We start from the raw sequence: 26,057 nt of genomic DNA, 5'->3' as shown, positions 1-26,057 counted from the left end.
ATTTGAAGGAACATGAAGGCAAAAGGTTAAAAAATATTAAATGCACTTACTTCAACCCTTTAGTCGCAATCAACCACCTCTGGTCGGGGGTCGCCGGCATGGGCGGGAGCTTTGTACAACCACGCTTGTAGACCTTCTTGCCCTTCTCAACCGGCTCGTCGTCGTTGTAGCTATCATCAGAAAAGGTGTCCTCGCTACCATCAGTAGGGCCACTAGCCTCCAGAGTCATGTGGGAAGAAGACTCCGGGATCGTAGTCTTCTGGGACGAAGACTCTGGGACCAGACTCACGTGGGGCGAAGGATCGGCGACACAAGTCTAGTGGGGCGAAGGATCGGCGACCCGAGTGTGGTGGGGCAAAGGATCGGCGACCGGAGGTTCATGGACCAAAGTCCGAGACTGGTCCACGTGGTCGGGTGAATCAGCTGAGGGTGGCGGCGAGGAAGGCGTAGCAGCCTTCCTACCTCTCCCGCTGCCACGTCCACCTCTAGCAGTCTTCTTCATCCTCCCCCGACCTCTCCCAGCCGAAGAAGAAGCACCCACCGCAGTTGTTTGCATACTGTCTAGCAGCGCTCTCCCGAGGTGCTAGCTGGAATAATGGAAGCACCCCTCCCAGTAGCGCTCGCAGGAGGCTCGGGCGCTCTGGACCCTTGCCCACCATCCTGTCAACACCTGCAATGACAAAAAGTAAACGAAATTAGTACAACATAAAAAATTTGGATACCTGACATGAATAATATGTATATAATTTAAGTGTATCATCATCAGGAACATAATAAAAAAATTGAAAGCTCACATTACTAATAGTACTTTGAATCGTCTATATATGCTCCGGGATCATTAAATACATCATCATCATTGTCGGGGTTGGGGTGTCGATTGTCGGGGTCTCAGGGTGTCGGGGTGTCGGTGGTCGGGGTCGGGGTCGGGGTCGTGGTGTGGTGTCAGGGTGTCGGGGTGTCGTGTCGGGGTCGGGGTGTCAGGGTGTCGAGGTCGGGGTCAGGGTGTGGGTCGGGGTGTGGTGTCAGGGTATCGGGGGCCGGGGTCAGGGTGTCGATTGTCGGGGTCTCAGGGTGAAGGTGTCGGGGTCGGTGGTCGGGGTGTCGATGGTCGGGGTCGAGGTGTCGGTGGTCTTCTTCTTCTCCTCCTCTCCTCTAGATTTCTCCTCCTCCTCCTCTTCTCTTTCTTCTTCTTCTTCTTCTTCTTCTTCTCCTCCTTTTTCCTCTTCTTAAACCTAGCAATAATTAACCTAAAACAAAACGGAAAAAACTACACCTAAACCTAGCTATTCTTCTTCTCCTCCTCTTCTTCTAATTATTCTTAGTTTTTTTTTATCACTAAACATAAACCTAAAACTAAACTAAACCTAAGACCAAATTAAAAGTAATCTAAACTAGACTAAATATAAAACCAAACTAACAGTAATCTAAACTAAACTAAATCTAAAACAAAACTAAAAGTAATATAAACTAAAAAAATAGAAAAGACAGAAAAAGAGGAGAAGGGGGGTGCGGCCGGGGCTCACCTGCGGCAGGGGTGGGACGGCCTGCGGTAGGCCCAGGGGCGCCGGGCGGCGGGGTTGCTCGGCGGGGGAGGGGCACTGGCCGGGCGGAGGGGGCACCGGGCGGTGGTGGCGACGGGGCCGCAGGGCTCCGGGGCGGCGGGGTGGCGCTGGCCGGGCGGAGGGGGCACCGGGAGGTTGTGGCGACGGGGCCGCAGGGCTCCGGGGCGGCGGGGTGGTGCTGCGGCGGGGTGGGGCGGCGGCGGGGTGGGGCGGCGGTAGCGTGGGGCCGGCAGCGGGGTGGCGCTGGCCGGCGAAGGGGTCGCCGGGCGGTGGTGGCGACGGGGCCGCAGGGCTCCGGGGCGGCGGGGTGGTGCTACGGCAGGGTGGGGTGGCGCTGCTCGACTGCGGCGGTGCGGGCGCGGGCGCGGGTGAGTTGGGGGCGCGGGGTGAGAGAGAGGGGAGAGAGGGGGGTGGGGCCGGAGAGACAGAGAGCGCGTATAGGAGGGGGGAGACGGCTGTTAACTGGGCCATTACTTTGCCGTCCGCCAGCGAACGGCAAAGGTCCAGAAGGCAGACGACAAAGACTAGGCGAACAACAAATAATCTGACCTAGCCACGCCGTGCCCTATGGGGCCCACCTGGCTCTTTGCCGTCTGCCTTCTAGGTCTTTGCCGTCAGCTGGCTGACGGCAAAGATGTAGCTAACGGCAAACATCCTTTTTGCCATCTGCACTTTCTTTGTCGTCCGCTTTGTGGAAGAGGATGGCAAAGAGGCTCTTTGCCGTCAGCTGGCAGATGGCAAAGAGTTGGCAGACGACAAAATGCCAGATTCCAGTAGTGAAGGTTCATCCTTTATGTCATATCAAGTTAGAGAATTTGCCGAATCATATAAGATAAAGTTGCTCAATTCCTCTCCATATTATGTCCAAGCCAATGGACAAGCTGTGTCTAGCAAGAAAATATTAATCAAGCTCATCTAGAAGAAGATTGATGATAATCCAAGGAGATGGCATGAGTTATTGTCCGAAGCTTTATGGGCACACAGAATCTCAAGGCATGGTGCTACAAAGGTAACTCCATATGAGCTCGTATATGGTCAAGAGGCCGTTTTACCAGTGGATGTGAATTTGAATGCTTTGAGAATAGCCAAACAAAATGATTTATCGGCGGTGGACTTCTATAACTTGATGATGGACAATATTGATGAAGTCACCGATAAACGTTTGGCTGCTTTGAAGGCCATAGAGAGATATAAGTTGAGGGTGGCAAGAGCTTACAATAAGAAGGTCAAGTTGAAGAATTTCCAAGTTGACGATCTCGTGTGGAAGGTGATTCTACCAATTGGTTCAAAAGATAGAAAATTCGGGAAGTGGTCTCCAAATTGGGAAGGTCCTTTTAAGATTACAAGAGTAGTTCCCGAAAACTCATATTTGTTGGAATCCGTACAAGGCAGATTGTTACCTCGATCTCTCAATGGAAAGTATTTAAAGAAGTATCACCCAAGTGTGTGGCAAGAAGCCTAGATAGGCAACGACCGATATATAACTATCGCCCTAAGCAAAGACATAGCTGATATATGACTATCGCTCTAAGAAAATACATGGCCGATATATAACTATCGCCCTAAGAACATGTAAATGGCTGATGTAGTGTTGATATCGTCCTTAGAACAAACTCTGGGCAAATTATTTTTCGGCATCCAAGTTTTCCCGAAAAACAGGAAGGCATGTGTCGACACCAAATTTTGGCACGGTCAAGAACTTAATTAATATGGCCTCCAATGGACAAGTGGTCTACATAAAAAAGTTTCGTATTGTCGACATGAATATCTTTGAAGTTTGGGCCATCGCCATCCGACCTCATCTCAAGGGCCGAAACTATGCTCAAAGTATTAAGATTTTGTATTCAGAGTATTGTTCGGACAATTAAGCCTCCAAGACGACCTCATATGAGAAAAGTTTCTACACAAATTGTCTTCGTCTTGTCGAAACTGTCGATTTTGATATAAAAATCGCCTCAATCCCGGATCGTATGTAAAAGATAGAGCCATCTGAATACGGTCCTGTCACGAGGCAAAACTGGCCCGCCCCATTAGACATGGTGTCTGATGGGTAGCGCGAGGAGCAGTCCGTTTTGCGCGAGTGATTCGGCCCTGAAGATGGCCTTGAATCAAAAAACGTTCAACATAAAAGTTGTTCGCCTCGTCGAAATGGATAAATTTTCTTCTTATGTGATTTTGATCTGAGGTCGTTTGCTACCCCAGACATGACTCGCAAGGTGCAGCCAATTTCTAGACTGAACAGTTTTGGAAAGTTCAGATCAAGCAATCTGAATTGGACCCAAATTAGGGTTTTGGACGTGAACTATAACTTTTTCTTGCACGGAAAGTCTAGCCACCTCTTATATACATGAGCGGTGATGGCCGATTGAAACACAACACACAGTCGCAAAACCCATCTACAAACTTTCATCTCCTACCCTAGTTTTCTGCTTCTCGTTCATCGGTGTTCTTTGCTTCAGAGAGCTTCGATCTATGAAGTCCTAGGGGCGGGCGAACTGACCTAGGGCAGCCCATCACCATCGTGTGTCCAAACGGGGTCTCTCCCAGCCGCGTGGGGTTTCGGGTCTTCAAAGGCGCTTGCCGGATTGTTTTGCGTATCGAGCTTCCGGTGAGCCTCCTTCGGCGATGTGTCTTGCGTATCGCGCTCGAAACCCAAACCAGGTGTGCACGGTGACATGTTTGTGCGCGAACACAAACTAGGTGTATACCATGTTCTCTGGATTGGTGGTATGTTCCTTTGGGGAGACAAACAAACAAAAAAAGAAAAATTTGTCGAGCCAGGTGTATACCAAGTTCTCGGGATCGGTGGTATGTTCATTTGGTGAGACCGGTAAAATATTGTCATTGCTGCTTCCTTCAAATCCAATAAGTGGTTCTACCATAATGTTGTGTTCCTAGTAATCGGTATCTCTCGGGATCATGCTCTCTTTAGGAACCTTTTGGCACAATCCGCATTTAAACTGGTTGATCTTCTTTTATCATTGTAAAAGTTTAAATGATTGAGTCGACTAGTATCCTACTACTTTATAACACTCTTGACCATTAATTTTCAATAGCAAAGTCCAAAAGCATGCATTGTTTAGAGATCTACTTCACTTGGTCATTCTCTACTCAGGTCACTATTCCCTATCTTGCTCTTCTCATATGCCTTTACTTGAGGACGAGTAAAGATTTAAGTGTGGGGGAACTTGATAGAGCATTTCTTCATATAATCTTTCTAGGCTTTTTGCATCAATTTATAATCATATTTTCTATTTACTCGAGAGATATTCAACTAGTCATATCATGTTACATTTACAACACCCCTCCATCTTTTGCAGAAAAGGGCGAAAAGGCCCAAATCCTTCTATAATGGAGTGTCTAAGAGGTTGCGGTTGCTTCATTTTGTGGAGGGTCTCGAGTGTGAAGAAGAATTAATGTCGGTGCAACAAACCCCGACGTGTGTTGCCCAGACTGTACACAAGCTGGAGAGCAAGGTTGCAGCATCCAAGACAAGGCCAAGCAGAAGAGATAGCTCTTTGAGAAATGAAAGGGCAGACCAAGAAGACCAAGACCAAGACAATGGAACCAGATATCACTAAGGAAAAACCTCCCTTGCCGGGCAGGCAAGCCCGGCGATGTCGAGGACACCCAAAGACAAGTCTCAAGACTCCCCCGGCAGGCTTGCCGGGGACGCCGAGGACGGATTACCCCGCCAAGGCTCCACCGCTCCACCTCACAGCAACGCAAGTCACGTAACGATGCGGTGTCGAGCCCCCAAGTGATTCAGTGGCTATTACTTGGCATGTGGCATCCATTTATGAAAAAGATCACCCCCAAATGACACCCGTCCAGAGGCATGTCACGAAGGCAGGCGAGAAGGTGGATGAATAGCACGGCAAGGCTTGCCGGGCTACCCCCACGATGTGACACTAAGCGGTGCATTTAATGCACCCTGTCCTGTCTGCAAAGTTAGGTATGATAGCACTATGGCTATCTAACCACTGGATAATGACTGTTTTGCCATTGTGGTAACCCCTTGACCTATAAAAGTAGGGTCGTGGCAACCTTAGAAAGGATTCGAACCCTTGTACATCCATACGCGCTTAGCTGCTCTCGTCCCGAGGCGACCTTGTCGGGCTAAAGCGTTGTGTCTCCACCACGGTCCTTTCATTAATCCACGAAAGCAGGAGTAGGGTTTTACGCCTCGCGGCGGCCCAAACCTGGGTGAAAACGGCTCGTGTCACTGCTGTTGCGCTGCTCCACGATCTCCGCTCTTTGTGTGAAGTGCCTTCCCCCTTGCCAAACTACAAGAGTTTGATGGCCCCATAGGTGGCCATGTTGAACCACGACATCTTTGGCACGCCAGGTAGGGGGAGTGCTCGTGCGAACCCGTGGGTGTGAGCAGCGCATCATCTTCATCATCCATGGCGCCGAAGAAAAAGTTCGGCACTGTGGCTCACCCGTCCAACTCGAAGGCCCCCTCGCATGCTGCCACTAATGCCATGGGCGCCACAGGGGCGCACGGGGACGTGACCGGTTCAGGCGGCATCATCACCGTTCCCCTTGCGACCGGAGCGGGAGCGGGAGGCGTCGGAGGAGGATAGCATCAACAACATCCTAGCGGCCATCCTCCACAAGATGCAGGTGGGCAGAACGTTCCATCTCCGCCTCTCCGCCTCGCAGAAGGATACAGCCGCAGCGATGGCGCTCGCTCTGGTGCGAATCGCAACCCTCTAGCTGCCCCCGCTGCGGGTGCGGCTACAGGGTATGCGCCTCCCCCAGGGCAAGCTGGCCAGGACGATGCACCGAATGGGGTCGTCAATCCCCAAGCACATTTGCCTCGTTGCCATGCCACCCTGGCGAACGGTCGCATCAACGAGAACACGACGCCGCCACTACCGGCACCGTCAAAAGTCAGGCGACATCACGATCTGCATCATTGTCTATGCCGAGCACCACTTCAGAAGCCATGGCACGGGCCCAACTCCTGTTGAGATTTCCTCCTGCGGCCGCTCAAATGGATGAGTGGAGAGCCACCATTCCGAGCCTGATTGGTTTCGCTGAGGCGGGACGATCACAGCGAGCAGGCCCGTCCCGGCCTCCACAGGTAGCAACAACGGCCCGTGTCACTGACCGCACCGAAGGGGCCACTCCTACGATGAAGTCCCCTCCATGGCAGCCAGCCCCGGGGCTGCAGTCAGAGCCACACAATCAAGAACCTGACGAGGTATCGATGGCTTCGTATGATCCTCGAGATCGTCGAGATCAGCGGTAGGTCCTGCAAGACAGGTGAAGGGAAGACACGCGCGTCACCATAGAACGGCACCGCGAAAACCGCCACTAGTCTGATAGGCTCAATGGTCCTGATGTCGACGAGCCCGTGCCAAGTGGAGATGAGTACCTGCCTTTCGAGGTTGGATGTCCTTCCTTCACTCGTGAGCTACGGCAAGTCTGTTGGCCGTCTGCCCGTACGTTCAAGCCAGAGATACCAGAGAAGTACGGTGGAAGACTGAAACTGGGAGAGTTCTTGAGCATCTATATCAATGTTCAAGCCGCCGGAGTAAGGGGATGAAGAGGAAACCAGCGATCAGGAATTCCAGAAGGCCACTGACGCCCTGTGCATTGACGGAGGTGCATCCTTTCACTCCTCTCACTGCCAGCTAAAACAGTGGGCGCGTGAGGTTAGTGATGTGGAGCCAGCGGCAGATTCTTGGAAACCACTCAAGTGGTCCCGCACGCCCATCATCTTCGATGAAGAGGATCACCCTGACCGCACCATCGCGGTAGGGTGCTTGCCTTTGTTGGTTTCACCAATGATCCACAACCTCAAGGTCACAAAGATGTTGGTTGACGGCGGGGCCGGGTGGAATATGATTTCACCCAAGGTCATTAGCAAATTGCACATAACAGAAGAAGAGCTTAAGGTTACTGGCACCTTTCAAGGGATCAACCCTGGCAGGAGTCGTCCGAAGGGGAAGATCAAGTTGTCAGTGACATTTGGAGGTGAATTGATGTCAGGCCCAATATGTGACTCTATCCTAAAGGAACTCGAAGGTCCCACCAAGGATAGAACCGCATATCGACATGCTTTTGCAAGGTGGATATCATTACATCATACCATTACATAATAGTTGCGGATACATACAAAGGCATACAAATGCCGCATGAATACATCAAAGATCATACATGAGACCAACATCCGACTACGGATGAATCACAAATAGAAACTCAAACGACATCCACCCTGCTAGCCCAGGCTGCCGACCAGGAACCTAACCCAAGATCGATGAAGAAGAAGAAGAACTCCAAATCAAGCAAACATCGCTCTCACGTCGGATCATCGCATTACCTGCACCTGCAACTGTTGTTGTAGTAATCTGTGAGCCACGAGGACTTAGCAATCCCTTTACCATGGGTATCAAGACTAGCAAAGCTTAATGGGTATGGAAAGGATAAGTGGTGAGGTTGCAGCAGCGGCTAAGCAATATATGGTGGCTAACTTACGAGTACAAGAGTAAGATGAGAAACTACGCCAACGGTCGCAAACTAGTAATGATCAAGAAGTGATCCTGAACTACTTACGTTCAAACATAACCCAACTGTGTTCTCCTCTCGAACCTCCCTGAAAAGATACAATCAAGGTTACGCACGCGGTTGGTGTATTTTAATTGAGTTTACTTCAAGTTCACTACAACTGGATATTAACAAGTTTTCATCTGCCACATAACCACGGGCACGACTCTCGAAAGTTTAAACCCTGCAGGGGTGTCCCAAGTTAGCCCATGACAAGCTCACGATCCGCGGAGACAATCCTCCATCGCGGGACCCTCCGATCAGACTCGGAATCCCGGTGCACAAGACATTTTAACAATGGTAAAACTAATCCAACAAGACCTCCTGGCGTGCCGACACCATGATAGTAGCCACACGTATCTCGTCTCAGGCCACGTCCGGATGAGCATTCCGTACAACTAAAACCAGTGCTCGAGTTTCCCCGTGGCGGCGCTGCAAGGGGCTCTAGTTTGGGACCAACACCATCAGCACTGGCCCCCTGTTTATGTAGAAAGAATCCTCGGGTTCATAACACCCTATGACAATTAATTATTTAGTTCAATATTATTATGGCAAATGTTAAAACCAATGTTGGTCCTTGCTGGAAGAATTTTATTCAAAGCGAACTGTCAAGAGGGGCCCATAAACCCTCACAGTGTTAGGGATGCAAAATCAAGGAACATAACACTGGTATGACAGAAACTAGGGCGGCAAGAGTGGAACAAAACACCAGGCATAAGGCCGAGCCTTCCACCCTTTACCAAGTATATAGATGCATTAATTAAATAAGAGATATTTTGATATCCCAAGATATCCATGATATCCATGTCGCAACATGGAACAACCTGCAACTGCACCTGCAACTAGCAACGCTATAAGAGGGGCTGAGCAAAGTGGTAACATAGCCAAACAACGGTTTGCTAGGAAGGGTAAAAAGTTTAGAGGCTGTCATGGCAATTTGGGAGGCTTGATAAACAAGTGGTAGGTAGCGCGACATAGCGATAGCATCGAGACAACTAGCATAGCAAAGATAGTAGTGAGATCCAAGGTGATGGTCATCTTGCCTGAAATACCGCTAGGAAGAAGAATGAGTCCATGAAGAAGACGATCCCAAATAGATGAACCAAGCGTAGTCGAACGAATCCTCACGATCGCAACGAAACAGGAACTAACGAGAAGAAGCACAACTGGAAAGAAGCAAACAACATGGTAAACACACAACACATGAACAAGGCATGATGCACAAACAAGTATGATGCATGTCTGGTTTAAATAGGCATGGCATGGCAAAGTGCAACAAACAATACTACAAATTAAGTGGAGCTCAATATGCAACGAGTTGCATATTGACGAAACCCCACATTCAAGTATTTAGTTCACTCTCATTTATGAATCCAGCAATATTAAATGTAGTTAAACATGGCAAGAGGTGAAGCACAAGTAAAACAACTATCTAGGCAAGTTTAAATGAGGCCGGAAACAACAAACAACAATTCCGGAAAATCCTCATGTGCATATTCAAATTTGCTCCTATTCTGCCTAAACCATATTTTAGAGTTGCTAAACAGCAAAAGTAAGTGCATCATGTTAATCTATACATTGTTCTACCCCATTTACATATAAAGTTTATTTAATTCAGAGGTACGGTTATTTTGTTATGAAATAAATCACTTTAGTATGTCATTTATGCAAAATAATGCAAACAGCAAGTTTAAACATTTTAAACATGGATGAAAGTTGCATATTATGAAAGTACAGGAAATCCTGAGCAAGATGCATATATGACATGTTTCATTTGGATGCATGGATATATAGTTATTAACATTGCAAAAAAGTGACAGTTATGTAATTATGCATGCACTTGGAAAATACTAAAAACCACAGAGAAGGAAAAAAAAACTATGCGAGCCGAATGTAACACAGTGCGGCGGCCCAGGAGGAGATTTGGCCCAGCGGCTGAGTGGGTGTGCAAAATTTAAATAGAACAGAGGGAAAAGGAAAAATGGGTGTATCTAGGATTAGAACCCCAGATTCCCTGGTTATAATCGAGTGCCTCTAGCCACTACGCTGAAGCTGTGTGTGTGCGCAAATTCAGGACGCTACACCTTATAAAGTGGAGCTCAGTCCTGGAACTCCATGGACGCACGGAGGATCCAGAACTCCGGCAAGCGCTTGCGGCCAGTAGCAGCGGCGGCTTGCGAGGCAGAGCAGCGGCGGGCGGGCGGATTTGCAGGTTGGATGCGCGCATGGCGAGGTGGACGCATGCAAAGGTTTGGCTGTGCGGGAAGACTCGAGGTCGCCTTGGTCATGGCGGCGGCAAGATGAAGCAGGGCTGTTGGCAATAAGTCATGCACATGGTGATGGCGACCGGCGTGAAGATGAGCAGGTCTAGTCCATGGCGCATGTGTGTCCCGGCGTGAACCCGTGCTTGCGTTCATGGCGTGGAGGAGCTGCATGCGCAGGGGCCGTTGCGATTTGTTGGTCGAGTCACGGCCGGCTGGTGACGGCCGAGTCGTTGGTGTGGAGCAGCAGGGTGGACCGAGTAGTTGGGCGCTGCATGTGGATCGTGGCGCAGCTTGTGCGGCCGTGGACTGTTGGGTGTGCATGTAAATAGAAGTAGTTAGTGCTACTTGGTTATCTAGTCATGCATGGATAAGCTAGTTAGCCACACAAGCTGTGAAGCAGCCGGTCACCATGGATATGGACGTGCATGTAGACTAGTTGGTTAGTTGGCCGGCTCATGTGGTAGTGGCCGGTGCGTACGTGCGTGCGTGGGGTGTGTGGCCGCTGGCCTGTGTGTGCAGTCGGGTACAAAAAGCCCCCTGGGGTGTGCGGCGGGGCGTTTGTGCGCCGAAAATATTTGAGTCCCTCTCCTTCTTCCACCTTCGTTCGAGCGAGTGTGAGATAGAGAGCGAAGACGTATCCGGGTTTGTCCCAACATTTGGTACCAGAGCTTGGTTATCTCGGGTGTTGTTCCTCTTGTTGGAGGCGTGCCGGCGACGGCGGCATTCGCCGACGGCTGTGCGATGGAGCTCCAGGCCGTGTCTCGGCCTGAGGAAATGCGCGGCGATGCGGCCGTCGTGGCGGACGCGGAGGCGGCAAGTGGTGAGCCCGTGGCGGACGCGAAGGCGGCGCGCTGTGACGTCGTACGTGCGACAAGCGCGGAGGCCCCGGCGACGCGGCGAGAAACCGCGGAGGTACTGCATGGTGGCACAGAAGGCCGCGGAGGCGCGACACGCGCGGCGGACATGGAGGCACGCAGCGAGCACGTGGCGACGGCGACACACGGCGGGACCGGACGTGGTTGTGGCACACGGCTTCGACGTCGAGCGAGCAACCGCGGCTCGGGCACGGCGAGCAGACGGTATGTCGCTGCAGGCACGGAGGCGCGTGCTGGCGTTGGGCTGAGATGGTTGTGACAACGGCAACAACGACGGGAGCTGCAACAACTCCGGCGGCGGCAATGTAATGGCTTAGGAGGTGAGTGTTGGCAATAAGTCGTGCACATGGTGATGGTGACTGGCGGGAAGATGAGCAGGTCGAGTCCATAGCGCATGTGTGTCCCGGCGTGAGCCCGTGCTTGCGTTCGTGGCGTGGAGGAGCTGCATGCGCAGGGGCCGTTGCAATCTGTTGGTTGAGTCACGGCCGGTTGGTGATGGCGGAGTCGTTGGTGTGGAGCAGCAGGGTGGACCAAGTAGTTGGGCGCTGCATGTGGATCGTGGCGCAGCTTGTGCGGTTGTGGACTGTTGAGTGTGCATGTAAATAGAAGTAGTTAGTGCTACTTGGTTATCTAGTCATGCATGGATAAGCTAGTTAGCTACACAAGCTGTGAAGCAGCCGGTCATTATGGATATGGACGTGCATGTAGACTTGTTGGTTAGTTGGCCGGCTCATGTGGTAGTGGCCGGTGCGTACGTGTGTGCGTGGGGTGTGTGGCCGCTGGCCTGTGTGTGCAGTCGGGTATAAAAAGCCCCCTGATGTACTGTTTGCGGTGCGCCGGTATTAGCCAAGCCTATGAGTCAGAGATGAGGTAGTCTTCGCCGGGACCGTGGTATGCGAGCGGTCGGCTGTGAGAGAGCTCCTCTGGGTAGGCTGCGGTGTGTTGCCGCGCCCGGGTATGTGCCTAGTAAAGTGAGGCCGTTCGTGCGGCCGAGGCGCTGTTCGTGCGGTGGGGGGTTTGTGCGTCGGAAATATTTGAGTCCCTCTCCTTCTTCCACCTACGTTCGAGCGAGTGTGAGATAGAGAGCGGAGACCTATCCGGGTTTGTCCCAACAAGGGCCACGGACTTGCAATCGAGCGTGGTCATGCGCGTGTGCAGATGCGTGTGCGTGGAGGTGCAGAAAGGGCGGCAAGGGTAACGAAGTCAGCGGGCATGTGTGCAGCAAGAAACAGAGCGAACAGAGGAGGTGTACAATGGCGTGCACGAGCACGAACTTGAGGTCGAGGTCACGGCCATGGCGGCCGAAACCAGCGACGCACGGATGATGGCAATGCGGACAAACGAGAATAGACCGGGAGATGGGAAGTATCGGGGCTTCACCGTGGGTTTTGCCGGCGTATTTGAACATCGCGAAGGGCGAGTCGAGGCAAGGACGCGCTGACGAAGACGTACATGAGGAAGTGGGTGAAGACGCGCTCCGGGAAGAAGATGTAGCTGATCCGGGGTGCATGGACGCGAACGTAGTGGAAGGAGACGGTGGAGAGGCGGCGTGGGGAGGCGCTGACGGAGACGACAGGAAGCTCGCTGAACTTGGCGTTTCTCTGATCCGTGAAGGAGATGAAGTAGAGGAAGAAGGGGACGTCATGGATGGAGGCCTCGGGCTCGGATCGGCGTTAAAACGGACTCGGGGAGGCTCTGCGATGCTCGGGATCGACGGAGGGGAGGCTGGCGACGCTCCTACGGTGGGTCGGGAGCTCTTGCTCGGGCCGGCCATGGTGGCTGGGAGCAGCGAACAGGCATGAGAGGGGGATCTGTGGAGAGGCAGCGGCGCGGAGGAAGGTGAGGAGGAGAGGGAGAAACCCTAGGGCGCGGTCTCGGAGTTCTTTATAGAGGGGTACGCAGAGTGAGGGCTCGGCCACGGTGGCCATGTGATCGTGCCCCTGCCAGTTTTACTGTGAGAGCGAGAGGGGGTCTGAGGAGGACGAAGGAGAGGAGGAGGGGTTGCTGGCAAGCGGGCCTTGCATGGGCATCCACGTGGTTTTACCACGGGAGAGAGCGAGGGGCTGCACTGAGGCTGCGGCTGAATCTGCTGCTGGGCCGGCCTGGTAGGAGGAGGGCCAACTAGGCTGCTGCTCTGATGTTTTCTTTATCAATATAATTCCTTCAGACAGGAACCAAGGACAAAAATGTGCAGGGGATTAGGAGAGGGGTAAGTTCAAGATGAAAATATTTCTGCTCTCCAGGAAATATGGTGGATTTTATAAAATTGGTTTGGGAAATTTTAGAGGTATAAAAATAATACAAGTTTGAATAAAATTCAAACTTGGGCCATTTTGAACCCAACCAAACACATCCAATTGAGCTGAAATTTAACAGAGTGGATACTGACATGGTGTAGGATTTATAGGAAAAGAATGAACATTTTCCTGGACAGGAAAATGTCACATGAAAAAAATAATTGGGATAAAGAAGAAAGGGGCAGTTTGAATGGGTTTTGCATTTGACCATGGCTTGGTTTGGGTGTTGAGGTGAAGTGGGACCAGGAAAACAAACGTGTGAAAGAAGGGAGATGGAATGCACACAATATCACATGAACATAGAATTGCAACCACAAGATGACCATGATGCAATACAATGAAATGGCAAGAGGCACAATGAAACATATAACCAAGCAAGATGATCATGGCAACCACAAGGATGGTAAAATATAATTACTAATGAACATAATGCAAGAAGCACAATATGACAATGCACTCAACATGACCATGGCATAAACATATAGGAATGAAATATTCAAAACAATTATGATGATGCAACAAACACAATAAACACACGACAACCACTACAATAAATGGAAGGCAACTGGAGCATCGGTCTCGGGGCGTCACAATTGAACTACCAGACTGAGAAGATTGTGTTTGATGTGGTTTAGCTTACGTTGCCGCACAATGGGATACTTGGACGATTGGCTCTGGCAAAGTTCATGGCGACATCCCACTATGCCTACAACACCCTGAAGATACCAGGACCAGTGGGTGTTATTTCTATCCCATCAGACAAGGAAGCAGTTATATGCATGGACAAGCTGTACCGGGACGCGGTCGCTGCCGAGGCTGCAGAAGCCACAGTCCCCGCCAAGGAAAACAAGCAAGGGAGAAAAGATGGCAAAGATACCGGCAAGGAATCCGGGAAGCGCGCCTCTCCGGAGTGCACTGCACCTGTCGATGACTTGCCGGAGGGTTCCACTAGCAAAAGATCCAAGGTTGCTACACCCGCTGTGAAGAAGGTCCCGGCAGGGCTGGTTGGCGCTGATGTTACATTTACTATCAGCTCCACCCTCGACGAAAAAAAGGAAAACACGCTTGTTGCCTTCCTGCGGGCGAATGTCGATGTGTTTGCTTGGCAACCATATGACATCCCTGGTATTCCCAGAGAGGTAATCGAGCACCACCTTAATGTCTGCCCACATGTCCGGCCCGTCAAAAAGAAGGTCCTAAAGCAAGCTTTGGAGCGGCAGCAGTTTATTGCCGAAGAGATCAAGAAGCTTGAGGCAGCTGGTTGGGTCAGAGGAGTATTGCATCCAACGTGGTTGGCAAATCAAGCGGTAGTCCGCAAGGCGAATGGGAAATGGAGGCTTTGCATAGATTTCACAGATCTGAATAAGGCATGCCCCAAGGACCCATTCCCCTTGCCGAGCATCAACCAGATTGTGGATTCCACCTCTGGTTGTGACCTACGTTCCTTCTTGGATGCCTACTCCGGGTACCACCAGATTTTCATGTCCAAGGAAGATGAATAGAAGACTGCGTTCATAACCCCGTGCGGCACATACTGTTTTGTACGGATGCCCTTTGGGTTGAAGAGCGCTGGATCCACTTTTGCAAGAGCAATGCAAACTGGTTTTGAATCCCAGCTGCATAGGAATATTGAAGCTTACATGGATGACATAGTGGTCAAAACCAAGGATAGGTCAACTCTCATTCAGGACTTGGAAGAGACATTTGGAAATCCGCGGAAGATCAACTTGAAGCTGAACTCGGAGAAGTGTGTGTTCATTGTTCCTTCTGGCAAGCTACTTGGCTTCTTCGTGTCCCACCGGGGGATAGAGGTCAACCCCGACAAGATCAAGGCGATCGAGCAGATGCAAGCACCCAAGACAGTTAAAGATGTGAGGCGTTTGACTGGATGTGTTGCTGTGCTGAGCAGGTTCATTTCCAAGTCTGCAGAGCACGCCTTGCCGTTCTTCAAAATCTTGAAGAAGGCAGGGCCCGTGGAGTGGACCCCGGAGGCGGATGCTGTGCTGCAAGATTTGAAGACCTGCCTTTCCTTTGTTCCCACCCTAGTCGCTCCTAAACCACAAGAGCCGTTGATGTTGTACCTAGCGGCAACCAATCAAGTGGTTAGTGCAGCAATGGTGGCCCAGCGGGAAGTAGGTGAAGGAGCAGCCGCGGCTACCGTCCCCTCCGAAGTGGAAAGTGAACTCGTCCCGGCAAGATCAGATGCAGATCGGAACAAAGAGGAGCGGTGCAACATAGAGAATTCTAGGGTCACAGCAAGGAAGAAGGTGGTGCAGCGGCCAGTGTACTTTGTCAGCTCCCTACTACAGGGGGCTAGATCAAGGCACTCTGAGGTGCAAAAGTTGATCTTTGGCCTCATCATAGCCTCAAGGAAACCGCTCCACTAATTCCAAGCCCACGAGATAACGGTTGTTACCCGCTTCCCCTTGCAACACATACTGAGAAACCCTGAGGCTACTAGCAGAATACTGGAATGGGCTTTGGAGTTATCAAGCTTTGGTTTGAAGTTTGAGAGCACATCAACTATTCAGAGTAGGGCATTGGCAGAGTTTATTGCAGAATGGACACCAACTCCAGATGAAGAGACGCCGGAGACAGTTATCCCTAGCAAGGAAGCACCCCAAGAATGGCTCATGTACTTTGATGGCGCCTTCTCCCTACAATGTGCAGGAAGTGGCATGCTTCTCATCGCTCCCACTGGGGAGCACCTCAAGTATGTGATTCAAATGCATTTCCCCCGGGAGAAGGCTGCCAACAACATCGCAGAATATGAAGGACTCCTTGTCGGGCTCAGGATGGCAACAGAACTGGTAATCAAGAAGTTGATCATTCATGGAGACTCACAACTTGTAGTGCGGCAAGTGAACAAGGATTATCAAAGCCCATTGATGGAGGCATACGTAGAGGAAGTGAGAAAGTTGGAGGAGCGCTTTGATGGGTTACAAAGAGACCACGTGCCACGTGCGGAAAACAACATTGTTGATCATCTATCAACGTACGCTGCGCAAAAAGTTCCTGTGGAACCAGGACTTTTGTTCTCCATCTGACTCGGCGCTTCGTATCCCCGGCAAGAATGGCCAGAAAGAGGAGGAAACTGGACTCCGGCAAGCCTCTCCCGGCAAAGCTTCCCGAAGCCCCCGACAGAGATCTTGGCGGGAACAACTCCACTTCGATCGGTGAGCAGCACCCTCCTGAAGGAAATATGCCCTAGAGGCAATACTAAAGATGTTATTTATATTTCCTTATATCATGATAAATGTTTATTATTCATGCTAGAATTGTATTAACCGGAAACTTGATACATGTGTGAATACATAGACAAAACAAAGTGTCCCTAGTATGCCTCTACTTGACTAGCTCGTTAATCAAAGATGGTTAAATTTCCTGACAATAGACATGTGTTGTCATTTGAGGAACGGGATCACATCTTTAGGAGAATGATGTGATGGACAAAACCCATCCGTTAGCTATTATGATCGTTTAGTTTTATTGCTATTGCTTTCTTCATGACTTATACATGTTCCTCTGACTATGAGATTATGCAACTCCCGTATACTGGAGGAACACCTTGTGTGCTATCAAACGTCAAAACGTAACTGGGTGATTATAAAGATGCTCTACAGGTGTTTCCGAAGGTGTTTGTTGAGTTGGCATAGATCGAGATTAGGATTTGTCACTCTGCATATCGGAGAGGTATCTCTGGGCCCTCTCGGTAATGCACATCACTAAGCCTTGCAAGCAATGTGACTAATGAGTTAGTTACTGGATGATGCATTACAGAATGAGTAAAGAGACTTGACGGTAACGAGGTTGAACTAGGTATGATGGTACCGATGATCGAATCTCGGGCAAGTAACATACCGATGACAAAGGGAATGACTTATGTTGTTATGCAGTTTGACCGATAAAGATCTTCATAGAATATGTAGGAGCCTATATGAGCATCCAGGTTCCGCTATTGGTTATTGACCTGAGATGTGTCTTGGTCATGTCTACATAGTTCTCGATCCCGTAGGGTCCGCACGCTTAACGTTCGATGACGATTTATATTATGAGTTATGTGTTTTGGTGACCGAAGTTTATTCGGAGTCCCGGATGAGATCACGGACATGACGAGGAGTATCGAAATGGTCGAGAGGTAAAGAATTATATATTGGAAGGTAGTATTCGTACACCGGAAGGGTTCCAGAGTGTATCGAGTACATACTGGAGTACCGGAGGGGCTGCCGGAACCGCCCGAGGAAAGATATGGGCCATGTGGGCCATAGGAGGGAGGCTAACCAGCCCAAAAGGGGCTGGTGCGCCCCCCCCCCCACAACGGAGAGGGCCGAATTGAACTAGGGAAGGGGGCGCCACCCCCTTTCCTTCTACTCCCTCTCCTTCCCCTTTTCCCCTCTAGTAGAAAGTAAAAAAGGTGGGGCGGGCGAATCCTAATAGGACTCCCCTCTCCTTGGCGCGCCCCCTGGTGGTCGGCCTCCTACTCCCCTCCTTTATATACGGGGGCAGGGGGCACCCCGTGGCACATCAATTGTTCTCTTAGCTGTGTGCGGTGCCCCCTCCACAATTTACTCCTCCGGTCATAGCGTCGTAGTGCTTAGGCGAAGCCCTGCGCGGATCACATCACCATCACTGTCACCACGCCGTCGTGCTGACGGAACTCTCCCTCGACCCTCTACTGGATCAAGAGTTTCAGGGATATCATCTAGCTGAACGTGTGCTGAACACGGAGGTGCCGTACGTTCTTTACTTGGATTGGTTGGATCGTGTAGACGTTCGACTACATCAACCGCGTTAATCTAACGCTTCCGCTTTCGGTCTACGAGGGTATGTGGACAGACTCTCCCCCTCTCGTTGCTATGCATCTCCTAGATAGATCTTGCGTGAGATTAGATTTTTTTTGAAATTGCATGCTACGTTCCCCAACAGTGGCATCCGAGCCAGGTTTATGCGTAGATGATATGCACGAGTAGAACACAAAGAGTTGTGGGAAATAATAGTCATACTGCTTACCACCAACGTCTTACTTTGATTCAGTGGTATTGTTGGATGAAGCGGCCCGGACCGACATTACATGACCGCGTTCATGAGAGTGGTTCTACCGATGTGCTTCGCGCACAGGTGGCTAGCTGGTGTCTGTTTCTCCAGCTTTAGTTGAATCAAGTTTGACTATGGCCGGTCCTTGTTGAAGGTTAAAATAGCACACATGACAAAAAATCGTTGTGGTTTTGATGCGTAGGTAAGAACGGTTCTTGCTAGAATCCCGTAGCAGCCACGTAAAACTTGCAACAACAAAGTAGAGGACGTCTAACTTGTTTTTGCAGGGCATGTTGTGATGTGATATGGTCAAGACGTGACGAGATATAAATTGTTGTATGAGATGATCATGTTTTGTAACCATTATCAGCAACTGGCAGGAGCCTTATGGTTGTCGCTTTATTGTATGAAATGAAACGTCATTTAATTGCTTTACTTTATCACTAAGTGGTAGCGATAGTCGTTGAAGCAATAGTTGGCGAGACAACAAAGATGCTACGATGGAGATCAAGGTGTCAAGCCGGTGACGATGGTGATCACGACGGTGCTTTGGAGATGGAGATCAAAGGCACAAGATGATGATGGCCATATCATATCACTTATTTTGATTGCATGTGATGTTTATCCTTTATACATCTTATTTTGCTTCGTACGGCGGTAGCATTATAAGATGATCCCTCACTAAATTTCAAGGTATAAGTGTTCTCCCTGAGTATGCACCGTTGCTACAGTCGTCGTGGCGAGACACCACATGATGATCTGGTGTGATAAGCTCTACGTTCACATACAACGGGTGCAAGCCAGTTTTGCACACGCAGAATACTCGCGTTAAACTTGACGAGCCTAGCATATGCAGATATGGCCTCGGAACACTGAGACCGAAAGGTCGAGCGTGAATCATATAGTAGATATGATCAACATAGTGATGTTCACCATTGAAAACTTCTCTATCTCACGTGATGATCGGACATGGTTTAGTTGATATGGATCACGTGGTCATTTAGATGACTAGAGGGATGTCTATCTGAGTTCTTAAGAAATATGATTAATTGAATTTAATTTATCATGAACTTAGTCCTGATAGTTTTTGCATATCTATGTTGTAGATCAATAGCTCGCGTATAGCTCCCCTGTTTTATTTTTATATGTTCCTAGAGAAAAATTAAGTTGAAAGATAATAGTAGCAATGATGCGGGATGGGCCCGTGATCTGAGGATTATCCTCATTGCTGCACAGAAGAATTATGTCCTTGATGCACCGCAAGGTGACGGACCTATTGCAGGAGCAGATACAAACGTTATGAACATTTGGCAAGCTCGGTAAGATAACTACTTGATAGTTTAGTGCGCCATGCTTTATGGTTTAGAATGGGGACTTCAAAAACTTTTTGAACGCCACGGAGCATATAAGATGTTCCAAGAGCTGAAATTGGTATTTGAGAGTCATGCCCGAGTCGAGAGGTATGAGAATAACTCAACCAGTGAGCATGTGCTCAGATTGTCTGAGTACTAAAATCGCTTGAATCAAGTGGGAGATAATCTTCCAGATAAAATAGTGATTGACAGAGTTCTCTAGTCACTATCACCAAGTTACTCGAACTTCGTGATGAAGTATAATATGCAAGGGATGACGAAAACGATTCCCGAGCTCTTCGTGATGCTGAAATCGACGAAGGTAGAAATCAAGAAAAGCATCAAATGTTGATGGTTGACAAGACCACTAGTTTCAAGTAAAAGGACAAGGGAAAGAAAGGAAACTTCAAGAAGAATGGCAAGCAAGTTGCCACTCCCATGAAGCAGCCCAAAACTAGACCCAAGCCTCAAACTGAGTGCTTCTCCTGCGAAGGAAATGGTCACTTGAAGCGGAACTGCCACAAATACTTGGCGGATAAGAAGGATGGCAAGTGAACAAAAGTATATATGATATACATATTATTGATGTGTACTTTACTAGTGTTCATAGTAGCCCCTGGGTATTTGATACTGGTTCAGTTGCTATGATTAGTAACTCGAAACAGGACTTACAAAATGAACAAAGACTAGTTGAGGGCAAGGTGACGATGTGTGTTGGAAGTGATTCCAAGGATGATAAGATCACCATCGCACACTCCCTTTACCTTCGGGATTAGTGTTGAACCTAAAATAAATGTTATTTGGTGTTTGCGTTGAGCATAATATGATTGGATCATGTTTATTGCAATACGATTATTCATTTAAGTCAAAGAATAATTGTTATTCTGTTTACATGAATAAAACCTTCTATGGTCATACACCCAAGGAGAATGATTTATTGAATCTCGATCGTACTGATACACATATTCAAAATATTGGTGCCAAAAGATGCAAAGTTGATAATGATAGTGCAACATATTTGTGGCACTGCCGTTTAGGTCATATTAGTGTAAAGCGCATGAAGAAATTCCATGCTGATGGGCTTTTGGAATCACTTGATTATGAATCACTTGATACTTGCGAACCATGCCTCATGGGCAAGATGACTAAGACTCCGTTCTCCGGAACAATGGAGCGAGCAACTGACTTATTGCAAATAATACATATTGATGTATGCGATCCGGTGAGTGTTGAGACTCATGGCAGGTATCGTTATTTTCTGACCTTCATAAATGATTTGAGTAGATATGGGTATATCTACTTCATGAAACATAAGTCTGAAACATTTGAAAAGTTCAAAGAATTTCAGAGTGAAGGGGAAAATCATCGTAACAAAAAAAAATAAAGTTTCTATGATCTGATCGTGGAGACGAATATTTGAGTTACGAGTTTGGTGTTCATTTGAAACGATGTGGAATAGTTTCGCAACTCACGCCACCTGGAACACCACAGCGTAATGGTGTGTCCGAACGTCATAACCGTACTTTATTAGATATGGTGCGATCTATGATGTCTCTTACGGATTTATCACTATCATTTTGGGGTTATGCATTAGAGACAGCTGCATTCACGTAAAATAGGGCACCATCTAAATCCGTTGAGACGACACCATATGAACTGTGGTTTGGCAAGAAACCTAAGCTGTCATTTCTTAAAGTTTGGAGCTACGATGCTTATGTGAAAAAGATTCAACCAGATAAGCTCGAACTCAAATCGGAGAAATGCGTCTTCATAGGATACCCAAAGGAGACTGTTGGGTACACCTTCTATCACAGATCTGAAGGCAAGATATTCGTTGCTAAGAATGGATCCTTTCTAGAGAAGGAGTTTCTCTTGAAAGAAGTGAGTGGGAGGAAAGTAGAACTTGATAAGGTAATTGTACCTGCTCCCTGCAAAGTAGCTCATCACAGAAATCAGTTCAGGTTATTCCTACACCAATTAGTGAGGAAGCTAATGATGATGATCATGAAACTTCAGACCAAGTTACTACTGAACCTCGTAGGTCAACCAGAGTAAGATCCGCACCAGAGTGGTATGGTAATACTGTTCTGGAAGTCATGTTACTACACCATGACAAACCTACGAACTATGAGGAAGCAATGATGAGCCCAGATTCCGCGAAATGGCTTGAGGCCATGAAATCTGAGATGGGATCCATGTATAAGAACGAAGTATGGACTTTGATTGACTTGCCCGATGATCGGCGAGCCATTGAGAATAAATGGATCTTTAAGAGGAAGACGGACGCTGATAGTAGTGTTACTATCTACAAATCTTGAATTGTCGCAAAAGGTTTTCGACAAGATCAAGGTGTTGACTACGATGAGAATTTCTCACTCGTATCGATGCTTAAAGTCTGTCCGAATCATGTTATCAATTGTCTCATTTTATGAAATCTGGCAAATGGATGTCAAAACTATATTCCTTAATGGATTTATTAAGGAAGAGTTGTATATGATGCAACCAGAAGGTATTGTCAATCCTAAAGGTGCTAACAAAATGTGCGAGCTCCAGCGATCCATCTATGGACTGGTGCAAGCATATCAGGGTTGGAATATATGCTTTGATGAGTTGATCAAAGCATATAGTTTTATACAGAGTTGCGGTGAAGCCTGTATTTACAAGAAAGTGAGTGGGAGCACTACAGCCTTTCTGATAAGTATATGTAAATGACATATTGTTGATCGGAAATGATGTAGAATTTTCTGGAAAGCATAAAGGAGTGTTTGAAAGGAGTTTTTCAAAGAAAGACCTCGGTGAAGCTGCTTACATATTGGACATTAAGATCTATAGAGATAGATCAAGACGCTTGATACGATTTTTCAATTAGTACATACCTTGACAAGATTTTGAAGTAGTTCAAAATGGAACAGTCAAAGAAGGAGTTCTTGCCTGTATTGCAAGGTGTAAAGTTGAGTAAGACTCAAAACACGACCACGGCAGAAAATAGAAAGAGAATGAAAGTCATTCCCTATGTCTCAGCCATAGCTTCTATAAAGTATGTTATGCTGTGTACCAAACCTATTGTGTACCTTGCCATGAGTTTGGCAAGGGGGTAGGATATTGATCCAGGAGTGCGTCACTTGACAGCGGTCAAAATTATCCTTAGAATACTAAGGAGATATTTCTCGGTTATGGAGGTGATAAAGAGTTCGTCGTAAAGAGTTACGCCGATGCAAGCCTTTACACCGATCCGGATGACTCTGAGCCTCAATCTGGATACATATTGAAAGTGGGAGCAATTAGCTAGAGTAGCTCCATGCAGAGCATTGTAGACATAGAAAATTTACAAAATACATAAGGCTCTGAATGTGACAGACACATTGACTAAGCTTCTCTCACAAACAAAACATGATCACACCTTTGTACTCTTTGGGTGTTAATCACATTGTGATGTGAACTAGATTATTGACTCTAGTAAAACCCTTTGGGTATTAGTCACATGGCGATGTGAACTAATCACATGGTGATGTGGACTATTGGTGTTAAATCACATGGCGATGTGAACTAGATTATTGACTCTAGTGCAAGTGGGAGACTGAAGGAAATATGCCTTAAAGGCAATATTAAAGTTGTTATTTATATTTTCTTATATCATGATAAATGTTTATTATTCATGCTAGAATTGTATTAACCAGAAACTTAGTACATGTGTGAATACATAAACAAAAAGAGTGTCCCTAGTATGCCTCTACTTGACTAGCTCGTTAATCAAAGATGGTTAAGTTTTCTAGCCATAGTAATGTGTTGTCATTTGATGAACGGGATCACATCATTAGAGAATGATGTGATGGAAAAGACCCATCCGTTAGCTTAGCATTATGATCGTTGAGTTTTATTCGTATTGCTTTCTTCATGACTTATACATGTTCATCTGACTATGAGATTATGCAACTCCCGAATACGGGAGGAACACCTTGTGTGCTATCAAACGTCACGACGTAACTGGGTGATTATAAAGATGCTCTACAGGTGTCTCTGAACGTGTTTGTTGGGTTGGCATAGATCTAGATGAGGATTTGTCACTCCAAGTATCGGAGAGGTACCTCTGGGCCCTCTCGGTAATGCACATCACTATAAGCCGTGCAAGCAATGTGAATAATGAGTTAATTGCGGGATGATGCATTACAGAACAAGTAAAGAGACTTGCCGGTAACGAGATTGAACTAGGTATGATGATACCAACGATCGAATCTCGGGCAAGTAACATACCGATGACAATGGGAACAACGTATGTTGTTATGCGGTTTGACCGATAAAGATCTTCGTAGAATATGTAGGAGCCAATATGAGCATCAAGGTTCCGCTATTGGTTATTGACCGGAGATGTGTCTCGGTCATGTCTACATAGTTCTCGAACCCGTAGGGTCCGCATGCTTAACGTTCGATGATGATTTGTATTGTGAGTTATGTGATTCGATGTACCAAAGTTTGTCCGGAGTCCCGGATGAGATCACGGACATGACGAGGAGTCTCGAAATGGTTGAGAGGTAAAGATTCATATATTGGAAGGTTGCATTTGGACATCGGAGTGGTTCCGAGTGATTCGGGCATTTTTCGGAGTACCGGGAGGTTAGCGGAACCCCCCGGGAGAAGTTATGGGCCTTATGGGCCATAAGAGGGAAGCACACCATCCCACAAGGGGCTGGTGCGCGCCCCCTTGGCAGGAGGCCGATTAGGACTAGGAGAAGGAGGACGGCCCCCCATTCCTTCTCCTTCTCCCTTCCCCCTTTCCTACTCCGTGCGGGAGTTGGAATCCTATTAGGACTAGGGAGTCCTAGTAGGACTCCACACCTTGGCACGCCCCTAGGGCCTGCTGCCTCTCCCTCTCCCTCCTTTATATACGGAGGAAGGGGGCACCCCAAAGACACACAAGTTGATCTTTTAGCTGTGTGTGGTGCCCCCCTCCACAGTTACACACCTCGGTCATATCATCGTAGTGCTTAGGCGAAGCCCTGCGTCGGTAACTTTGTCATCACCGTCACCACACCGTCGTGCTGACGGAACTCTCCCTCGGCCTCAACTTCATCAAGAGTTTGAGGGACGTCACCGAGCTGAACGTGTGCAGATCGCGGAGGTGCCGTGCATTCGGTACATGGATCGGTTGGATCTCGAAGATGTTCGACTACATCAACCACGTTACTAAACGCTTCCGCTTTCGGTCTACAAGGTTACGTGGACACACTCTCCCCGCTCATTGATATGCTTCTCCTAGATAGATCTTGCGTGATCGTAGGCAATTTTTTTTTTGAAATACTACGTTCCCCAACAGCATCTCGCCTCTGCATGGACATAATACATGCACAAGTACCCGACAAGGCTTGTCTTTTTCATTAATATGCTGATAAGCAAGTATAGATCTTACAGAACACAAACATGGATAAAGAAGATTACATAATTTAGACTAAAGTTTGGCAGGTGCCTACACATTTTAGACTGAAAAAAGATAAGTGCCCCGTAATCCCTTTCTTGTCCCTCTCCTCCTAGGCACTGCGGTGGGAGGCGAACAGGGCAAAATGAGCACCTCGGTAGAAGCCCAGCTCGACCCCGTCAGGCCCCATGGCGAGGAGCCCGACAAGATCAGGAGGGCGCGGATGCAGGTGATGGTGAAGAGAGCGGCGGAGATGACCCCCTGGTCACCGTCATCAGGGCCAGCCGGATGCGGCAGGGCGAACGAAGTCGCAGCTCACGAGGAAGCCTGTCGGGGTCCAGCAGAAAGGTTGCTGGAGGACCCGGAGACACCATCCAGACCTCCACATCCAACTCCCCGGCAAATCGCCTTGCCGGAGAGGAGATGTAGGTGCTGATGGTGGTGCCGCAGCCTGACGGTGATGGTGCGGCTGGTGTTCAGCCGGAGTCAGAGACGTCATCCTCCCCGTCAGCGGCGTCGTCCTCCCCGTCGGCGCCGTCGTCCTCCCCATCGGAGCCATCGTCATCGCCGTCACTATCCTCCTCGTCGCTATCGCTCGAGGAGGAGCTTTCGTCGTCGTTCGAGCTCTCCTCGCAACACCCTAAGCGAGCACCGAGCGTCCGAAAACTTTGACGGAGACCAGGGTGGCCTCCATTAACTTAAAATGGA

Source organism: Aegilops tauschii, chromosome 4 (genome assembly GCF_002575655.3).
Source record: "Aegilops tauschii subsp. strangulata cultivar AL8/78 chromosome 4, Aet v6.0, whole genome shotgun sequence".
Classification (NCBI taxonomy): Eukaryota; Viridiplantae; Streptophyta; class Magnoliopsida; order Poales; family Poaceae; genus Aegilops; species Aegilops tauschii.
This window is presented reverse-complemented; position numbering follows the sequence as displayed.